Genomic DNA, 10,257 nt, shown 5'->3' with positions numbered 1-10,257 from the left:
AAGACATCCTCCTGATTTCAAGGAGAAGGATTATTCACAGTACACGATTCAATGGTCGTTCTCGGGAAGTTCTCATCATTGTGATTGGTGGGAGGCAATGTAGCCGTCAAGGTCATGGTGGGAGTGGCTGCCACTGTCACAATATTCATTGTTGTTTCTGTAGTAGTATTGATGCTAACAATCCTGATTTTATGCCAATAGTTCTGTCCATATGTTACAATCAACAAATGTACATCCTGTGCTCCTTGTGTGAGTCTCTTTTTAAGGCCTGAGGTTGAGGTGTGATGCAGGTAAGAATCCTGGCTGGAGTAAGTTTGACAATTGAAACAAGAGCCACTTGAGGTTTCCTTTGTTGCACTTTTGAATACTTTTGCATGTTCCTGTGTATGTTTGAATGTATACACAGTAAAAATCTGTGGGAGGCTGACCTTTGGCTAGGGTTACACCCATCTCTGTGTGCTTTTATCTGATCCATTTGTTGCAGTTGAGCAACTAATTCCCTTGAAGAGAGGGTGAAAGCCTTTTGGCAGAATTGCCGCAAATGAGGAAACATAATCATAATGAAGCCGTAGAACCCTGAGTACAAGAATACATACCACTGTTTGTAATTAAAACCTGCCCACAATCTGATGCAAGTCTTCATTTCTACATAGTTGTCAGAGTTACTTGCTTTCTTTTGTTCATGGGACTTGTTAGACCTGCTTCATCTCCTGCACACAGCATCTGATACAAAGATTACTGCAATTACTGCACAGGGCAAAGTCACCTTGATGAGGAACAGAAAAGGATGGTGTCAGAATGCTTCAAACGGTTAGTTAGAAAAATAATAACATTTTAAATATTAAAGTGACAATGGTCAGGGGGAGGAGTAAAGTATATTTAAAGGAACAGCCAAGATTTTAATCCTGACAGGCAACTATTTGGCAAATTGTTAAGTGCCTGGGAGAGGTTGTGGCTCAGTGGTAGAACAATGGCTTCATGTGCAAAAGATGCCAGGTTCAATCCCCAGTGTTTGTAATTAAAAGAAGAAGAAGACTTGGTGCTTACATGCTGCTTTTCTCTTCCTGAAGGAGTCTCAAAGTGGCTTGCATTCGTCTTCCCTTTCCTTTCCCCCCACAGACACCCTGTGAGGAAGATGAGGCTGAGAGAGTCCTGATATTACTGAATAAAAAGAAGAGTTGGTTCTTATATGGTACTTTTCTCTACCCGAAGGAGTCTCAAAGCGGCTTACAATCGCCTTCCCTTTCCTCTCCCCACAACAGGCACCCTGTGAGGGAGGTGAGGCTTGGTCAGAACAGCTTTATCAGTGCTGTAGCGAGCTCAAGGTCACCCAGCTGGTTGCACAGGGGGGGGGGGGAGCACGGAATCAAACCCGGCTCGCCAGAATAGAAGTCGGCGCTTCTAACCAGTATACCAAACTGGCTCTTGGATCAACAGCAGTAGCTGGGATCCTCATTATGTCCAGAAGCAGCATTGGTGGCAATGGGGAGGGGGAGCTAGAGTAGGCCCACTTGGAAGCAGCAGTGGTGACGGGGCAGGGGAAAATGTTCAATATCAATATATTAAAATTACTATAAGGAATAGCAGCAGGACAATGCACCAGATTTCCTAGTTTTAGGGAACCATTTCCTAACTTTGGTATGCAGTAATGGGGCAGACAGCAATGGGGGTTATCACTATGGTAACTTCCCATCCCAATGGTAACTTCCCAGTTATTAAAATAGCCATGCCAGGATTTTCAAAGGTCAAATGTATATCTAGGTATAAAATTGGACCCCATTCACAAGGAGTCACAGAATCAAGTACTAAACTGTTTGTGGTTCTGGAATCTGCGCATCTCAGGAAAGTGTTTTGAATCAATCCTGCTTGTTCTTAAATGAATTGCCATCTCTATTACTGTTGCTCTTCCATCAGTGCTATACTAAGCAAAGTTATACCCTTCCGTCCATTGGATTCAATGGATTTTAAAAAGGGCTACCAAGCCTCCAGTCACCCCCTGTGTCTGTTGGCTGCCAACACTCTGAGTGGCAGCAGGAAGGAGGGATGGAAAAACACCCACTGGCTTCTGCATTATATCACTTCAAATAAAAAAGCCAAACAAACCACAGACATGACATAGGGTATCTCTAGGAATTGTTACAAACTTTTACCAGAGTTTCCAGTGATTCCTAGAGCTACCTATGTCACCTCTGGGTTTCTTTACGCCTCCATATCCTCACCCAGTTGTCCTAGTTCAGAAGGGTGTAGCTGTGCTTGGGATGGTATGGCTGATCTTTGAAGGCTTTCAAGAGATAAACAACTCACTAGTATGACATGGATGGAATTTTACTATGTGCTCATGCCTTATGGTGGCCAGGCCTGCTACACATGGCCTTCCTGCTTCTCTGCAGCAGCTGATAATTCTTCCTACTGTGTGGTTAAAGTGCCTCTTGATCTTCATCACATCCAGATCATGTGGAGCCATATCACTACCCTTTTCCCCAGGCCTGAGGCATCCCAAAAGACCTGGTGAAGTATGTTATATATGCAGCTGATGTCTGTTGCCTTCCCAATTCCTTCCTGCCTCTGTCATGGTACCAACCTCTTCTGAAGTCACCATGACACACCTTCTAATGTCACAAGCTGCTGCTGCTCTCCTACATAGCTATCTCTTATAGTTAAGATCCTGAAGGATGTGGGCAGTATTGTTGCCAGGTCTTCCCTGACCTCTGGTGGGAGGTGGGAGGGACAGGTTGAGAAACTCCTGGAGATTTGGGGGTGAAATCTGGAGAGGACAGAGTCCTGAGTAGGGCACAATGCCATAAAGTCCACCATCCAAGGCATCCAGTTTCTCTAGGGCAATGGTTCTCCCTAATGCTATGACCCTTTAATACAGTTCCTCATGTTGTGGTGACCCCCAACCATAAAATTATGCAAGGGTTCTTTCACAGAAACAAAACCGAAACTGACCAATGGCGTGAAGATCCATTGTTCATGATTGCATATAACTTGGTTTTTTTCCGGGGTTTCTCAGTTTAGTTCTGCCTCTTGTCCCACCATGCCGATCCCACTCTTTTCCATTCCTTCAGCCAGATGAATGCTCTATCTCAATCTACCCCGCAAGGCTGTTGTGTGGATGAAATGGAAGAGGAGCAATGTCATCCACTTTGGGACCACCTTGGAGAGAAGGGCAGGATATGAACTGAGTAATGAAAAACGATTATTTGGAAGAACAAAAATTGAGGCCAGGGGCACCTTTAAGACCAACAAAGATTTATTCAAGGCGTGAACTTTTGTGTGCAGGCACCCTCCCTCAGACAAAATGGATTTGGAGACATCAGTAAAGGTATGTAGGCCACTTTGGATCCCCCTTGGAGAAAAGAGTGGAGGGGAAGCCAAGAAAACCCATGATTGGGGGGAGACAATAGTGGCGGCGCCCCGCCAGCCAAGCTGCTTGCCCTGCCGCAGCCCCTGTGAAAGGGTCGTTCAACCCCCAAAGGGTCCCGACCCCCAGGTTGTGAACTACTGCTGTGGTCTGAAGATAAACTAATTCTAGGGAATCCCCAAGTCTCACTTGGATACTGATATCCCTTATGTTGCTCATCAAGAACCAAGGCAACAACACCTCCTTTCCCCCACTATTTTCTTATCAACTTTCCTTAACATGTCCATGGAACAGTAATACCCCAGCCTGTTGGAATGCTCTTCCAAACAACATCAGAGCCCTGCAAGACCTTGAACAGTTCTGCAAAGGTTGCAAGAGAGCAATTCCATTAGGCCTACAGTTGAGGGTATACATGGCCTTCCTACTTCCTTTCCAGTCAACAGAAGAACTGGGCAACTCAAATTTTCTTTTATTACTTTTAGATTTATGTATTAAAGTTTTATTGTATATTCTATTTTATATGTAAATTTACTGTGATGTAATCTGCCCTGAGTCTCCTGAGATAGGGCAGAAAACAAATGTAATTATGGCGAAATAAATAGTCCCTTCGTGAAGCTGTGTAGGGTTGTCCTCTCCTCTAACTATAACTCTTCCCCAAACTGAAACTACCCCACTCTGCCTGAATCTTAGTAGGTGCCATCCGTAAACTAGCACTACAAGGGTATAAGTGGAACTGACTACGTAAACACAGCAACATTGTATGGCAAATCCTGTTCTCCATGAGTCTTAAGACAATTGCATAACTAATAGCAAACCAAGTAGCGGATCAGGCAGAGGCAGTCACACAATGAGATAATCTTTTTAGGGGACAAAAAGGTGGATGCTGCCACTATTGTTATCTGTTGATTCATTTGCTTTTCCCACACCTCCCAAATGCAGAATACCAAGCCTTTTCCAATTAGAATGCTGTTTTTAACATCTACATTAGTTAGAACTACCTTAAAGAATAGACCATGTTTGTTTCCTGTCTATTTACCAGAGTCGCGTGTATTCCATACAAAATATATCTTGGTGCTGTCATTCTGGTTGGGATCAAATTCATGATACTTGGTTGTCAAGCTTAAGTGTGAAAATATTGGATTAACTTATGCGGATCATGCAATGGACTGTTTATTAAAATGTACTATGGAATGCACTTGTCCAAGCTCACTAACATCAATGGTTACGATAAAATCAGTTATTAAAATCTGCTTAAAATTTCACTGCTGGGCAACTGGGGAAGTTGACTGTCTCTATTGTGCTCAAGTCTTAAGATTCCCAAACCTTAACTTGGCAGCATATTGGTTAGCTGCTCGTAAAACACACTCCTCCCATCCCACCCATCTCTTGTGGTTGTTGAAGAATCTTGCACAATTGTGTGTTTCATACGGAAGTCACTGGGCAATAGTTCCATGAAACCGCAAGAAGGTCTTGCTAAAGAGTGTATTTATATCCAACAACTTTGGCAATCAAAGATCACTTTCTTAGCGTTCTTTCAAACAGTCGTTTCTTTGCAATCCGTCCCATTGGTTTCCAAGTCTGCTCAGATACTGCAACGGTAGATCCACGTCTGTTGCATTTTACAGCTTAATGAACAATCATAAACCCTACCTGCAAAATTGTTACCAATTAAAACACAAAAAGCAAGGCTGTGTTTCATCCCCATAAAAATGGGGTCAACCAATATATCATTCTGTGTGATTTTAACTTTTGCTATAGTTTGAGCATGTCTGTGAGGTTAGCCGCCTCCCCCCACCCCCTTGCCAAACCTGCACATGCAGGAGTGGGGTTCCTTATAGAATTGGAAAAGAAAAAGGTCAATGGCTGAGCCACAAGGGAACCAATATTTATTTCTGAAATATTCAAAGTGAAAGGCAACTTTAATATATCACAAGGATAGTTATTATACTAAAATACTGGTTGTGTTCCTACTCAATAAGATGGCACATTTGTATGGGCTCAGAATGTGTCCCTTATTCTGGACCTCTGTAGGTGGCAACCCGTCTGTCCCAAGGCAGACGTAGCTCATGGGTTGCTAGTGCCACTTAAGCTCTGCTGAGGATTTGACCCAAGGCCTGCCTCCATCCCATTTTCAGTGGCACTATACAAACAACTACACATCAGTTCCTTCTGACTTTCTCTTGCTCAATAGTTCTCAATGGATGGGAACTTTATAAGCTTGATGAGTTAGAGCAAATGCTAAGTATAAACAGGCAAAACCTCTGAAATGAATGAGGTTGTGGAAGGGCCAACCCTGCTTAGCTTCCAAGATTTGATGAGATCAGGTTAGCTGGATGGTCAGGGCAAAACCAGCATATCTATGGCGAAAAGATTCAGGTGGGCAGCCATGTTGGTATGAAGCAGCAGAACAACTTTTGAGTCCAGTGGCACCTTTAAGACCAACAAAGATTCAGAATATAAGCTTTACTCAAGATACAAGCTTCTTCAGATAAAACCTTAAATTTCTTAAATTGAAGGATGTCTTTTAATTTGAGCCCAAAGGAAAGGTGATGTGTAAACAGTTTTAAAATAGACACATACATTTTGCTCAGAGTGATATACCCCACTAATCATATTTCTGAAGGTGGCAAATACACTTCTGGTAGGAGAGAACATGAGAGGGCAGGGAGGGGAAAGTGCAAAATACTCACCCACCACCACCACCATGAGGGTACTCCATTGCTGCTGTGTATGCCTCTGCATTTGCTGTAGCTGTGTAGCAATGTGTGTACAGTCAGGCTGGTTCCCAAGTGGAAGTAGTCAAAGGTAGCAAATAATGGAGACATTATAATGGAGACATGGAGAGCCAGTTTGGTGTAGTGGTTAGGAGTGCGGACTTCTAATCTGGCATGCCAGGTTCGATTCTGCGCTCCCCCACATGCAGTCAGCTGGGTGACCTTGGGCTCGCCACAGCACTGATAAAATTGTTCTGAACGGGCAGTGATATCAGCACTCTCTCAGCCTCACCCACCCCACAGGGTGTCTGTTGTGGGGAGAGGAATGGGAAAGCAAGCCACTTTGAGCCTCCTTCAGGTAGGGAAAAGCGGCATATAAGAACCAACTCTTCTTCTTCTTCCAAGGTGTGGAAGGTGAATCCATGTAGCTTCACTTAGTTTAGATTTATTTCCATTCTGGATTAGAACTATGATGTTAAACCAAAGTTTTCAGAGAGAGAGAGAGAGAGAGAGATCCGTAGAAGGAGCTGGGAGTGATCTGATGCCAGTATTTTTAGGGGGGAAGTTTCAGGCTGGGAGAGCAATGGAAGAGAGCAGGAAGTGAACAAGAGACCTTTGGGCAGGTGAAGATGGTAGAGCTAGAGGAGCAAAGGTCATCAACAGGCGATATGTCAAGAAATAAAATAAGGAAGGTAGGGTGGGGCCAAGGCACAAGAGAACTTTCCAGGCAGTAGCAAGGAATTTGTGCCAGAGTAAACAGGAGATGGGAAGTCAGCACAGATCACATCCTCTGAACAAGTAAGGGGAAGTTAACAATAGAGATAGTGGTGGAAGGACTCAAGGTGTGATAAGGGGAGAGAAGAATGCTGCAATCCACAAAGTCTGGAAGATAACTAGAGTTTTAGCTGAGGTAATGGAGAGGGAAAGAAAGTTTGCACATCATCGCACAACTTTGAATCATTCACTTCCTCCGTTTCACCAAACTGCTATCCTGCAGTTTCTCAGTTTGTGCTTTTCAACATGTCCCACTGGTTCTAATTAATTCTGCTATCAAATTTAACATCTTTATACTACTCTCCCCCTCTGCCTATCTCTATGGGAGGGAGAGTGGTATAAAAATACTGGAGAGCTATAATCCAAGGAATGGATTGTACTAGGGCTGCCGCAGAAACTGATTCCAATGACTTGGGAACATAGTAAAGCCAGTTGGCTCTTCTCTGTTACTTGGCTGGAGTGGTCTTAACCAATGAGCAACAGGAACAGCTGCTCCGGGCCCCACACTGGGGGAACCCTTGGCCACCCATGGCTCCACCTCACGACAAAGCTTAGCTTGTTCAGCAGCTGCCACTTGTGCCTGACTCATCTGGGGTTCATCCCAGAGGACACAGCAGCTCCCATTCACCTCACACAGGACAAGGGCCTTCCCCTCCTAGAACCCCAGTAGTAGAAGGTAGGTACAGCAGGGGGATAAACAGCAGGTAGCAGTGATTTTTGTTTAGGGCTCCAGAATCACTAAGACTGCCAGTTGATAGACACATATGGTAGGAGCTTTGGAGGTAGGACATGGGGGGAAGTAGGACATGGGGAGCTTTGGAGGTAGACTATGGAGGGTGTCTGGGTCGGGATGCCAGTCCCCAGGTGAGCCCTAGGGATCTCCCAGAATTAGAGCTTGTCTCCAGACTACAGAGATCAATTCCCCTGTAGAAATGGATGCTTTGGAGAGTGGACCAGTGTTCCCCACTGAGATTCCTGTCCCATTTGGCTCCCCAAATTCCCAGGATTTTTCCAACCCGGATCTGGTAACCTTACCCCCTTCCCCCATTGGTGGCCAGGGGGGACCTGGCAACCCAACTTCTGGGAGGGGGGAACCAGAACTGATACCATTTAATTCTAGGAATCACTAGAAAATCTACCGTAAAGCTATAATGTTTCTGGCAATTCATAGAGCAATGTAAGGTTACTTCTGGTTTCCCCCTATTATGCCACACACAACACCAGCATTAAAAATAGAAAAAACTTCTACTGCTTAAAGTAACAGTGGATAATGAATGTTGTCATCAGGAGTGGAAACCCTATTCAGACTTCTGGAAGCTCTCGGTCCACATATTGCTGGAGCCTAGCTTGTAGGATTTTGAGCATAACTTGAGAAATGAGTGCAATGGTGCAGTAGAACATTCTTTGGCATTGCCCTTCTTTGGGATTGGAATGTAAACTGACCTTTTCCAACCTTTTCCAATCCTGTGGCCATTGTTGAGTTTTCCAAAGTAAATGCTCTGTTAGACCCATTATGCACGGGGGTTTTAGCGCACATTCGGGGTGGAATGGTGGCGACTAAAATCACCGATAACGCACGGTGCCGGCTGCAACCGGCCGTAGCTTCGGTGAATGCTGCGAAACGCAGAAGAAAGTGCAGCTTCCGGGTGACCGGGGCGCAACCAGAAGCGGCGCCCGGATCGCCGTGTGCATAATCGGTTACTCTGGGTTTTGCCACCGTCGCGCCCCGCCCCATGCATAACCACTGTGCGTCGCGTCTTCCCCCTCTGCATTTTCTATGTGACCCGAAATTGCCGTTTCGGCGGCCGTGCATAATGGGCCCTACTGAGCCACAGTCCCTCCCCTTGGGCTGTAGTCCAGTGATAAAATATTGGAATCCCCAAAATATATTTAGACCAGGAAGGGGATGGTGGTTAAATGGTTTAGGAAAACTAGAACAATGTCAGAGTTTTGTATAAATTTCAGCCAATTATTAGCATTATAGATGACAGGAGTGATACATGTTTCTGAAGCAAACATTACTAAATCCTTTTCTTTAGGAAATAAGCTGCCAAACAGGATGGGACATTTGGTATACAGAGTGATAAAATGGTAATGCGGTTTGAATCTCATCTCACACAGGATTATTTGAATCTAAAGAGGAGTCTTTTCTGCATGTAATAAGGAACCTTTAGGTTACAGTAGCAGTTGCGGATTGTAACAGCTGTCACAGTCACTTTCAGAGTGCCCTTCCTAATTTCTCAGTGCTGACACTTCCTGTCTGTTCTGTCTTCTTCCAGTTACAGTATCTAATTTATTTTTAGGATGCAATATGGATGTTCCCTACATCCCTACTGATGCCTTTGCAATTACAGTAACAAAGGGAAGGAACTCCACAGAGAATCATGACCGTTTGGAGGCCACCAAAGCCACATCCTGTCCAAGGGAGATTAAGTAAGAAGGCAGTGGTACAAAGAAGGCAGTGGTACAAAGAAAGCAAGCTGTGGCTGCTGGTTAAGACTGCAGCCATCCTTTTCACCACGTGGTGCCATGTTCACATTTTCTTATGTGAACTGGGTAGCATCTTGTTAGTTATTGGATGCATAATGACAGCTGAGCAGGCATTTATACTTAATCAGTTCTGGCCAGAAAATAACTTGGACATACCGGATGTTTTTTTTCAGATGTCCACTGGATGTCTGCTTTGTAATACTGGAGACTGGATTACGTTATAATAAGCACAGGAGGCTTAAGGATTTGAAGAGGACGTAACATTTTATTCTGGATGCCCTCTCCTACTATTTCCTCTTTCCCTTCCGTGGCTGCCTCCATAGCCGATCCCCGCTTTCTATTTCCTTCTCTTCTTCCCACTCACCAACCAACTCCTTCATTTTCAGCTTCCTCTCCTTCCTGCCCTCTGGCAGTGTCTGTCTGGGGAAAGCCAGACCAAGTTGCACGATGGCGCTGGCCCTAGCCCATTTGGCACTCAGCACTAGGCTGTGCTAGTTGCCTTTGGATAGATTCAAATGGGTAGCCGGGTTGGTCTGAAGTAGTACAATAAAATCAGCGTCCACTAGCACCTTTAAGACCAACAAAAATTTATCCAGGGCGTGAGCCTCGAAAGCTCACGCCCTGAATAAATCTTTGTTGGTCTTAAAGGTGCTAGTGGACGCTGATTGAGCTACCTTTGGGTCTGTCCCCAGCAAGTCCTCCACCAGGGCACATGACACAGGAGGCGGACAAGACCCTTCTCAGTGCGGTATTGTCCCCATCCTCTGCTCCACCTACCTTGGTTTTGCTTGACAGAACCTAAAGACATGGGATAGCGCGGTGGTTGCCTAGCAAACCACAAAGCGGCCCCCGAGAGCGAAGTGGGCGTTCTTTTCTCACAGGAGCAGCCAGTTTCTCTTCGGCCCGGGACGCGGG

At 45.0% G+C, this 10,257-nt stretch overlaps 1 long non-coding RNA gene across 1 annotated transcript; it reads right to left on the bottom strand.

Moving 5' to 3' along the window:
- Positions 1-625: 625 nt before the first annotated feature.
- Positions 626-10,254, bottom strand: LOC143820207 (uncharacterized). Its single transcript, XR_013225268.1, has 3 exons — positions 10,120-10,254; positions 2,950-3,156; positions 626-766 (listed from the first exon to the last, which is right to left on the bottom strand). It is a non-coding gene; the product is annotated as an uncharacterized LOC143820207 (long non-coding RNA).
- Positions 10,255-10,257: the final 3 nt, after the last annotated feature.

The sequence above is a fragment of the Paroedura picta genome, chromosome 11, assembly GCF_049243985.1.
Source record: "Paroedura picta isolate Pp20150507F chromosome 11, Ppicta_v3.0, whole genome shotgun sequence".
Classification (NCBI taxonomy): Eukaryota; Metazoa; Chordata; class Lepidosauria; order Squamata; family Gekkonidae; genus Paroedura; species Paroedura picta.
Note: the sequence above shows the minus strand (reverse complement) of the source record. Positions and strands in the feature narration are given on the sequence as shown.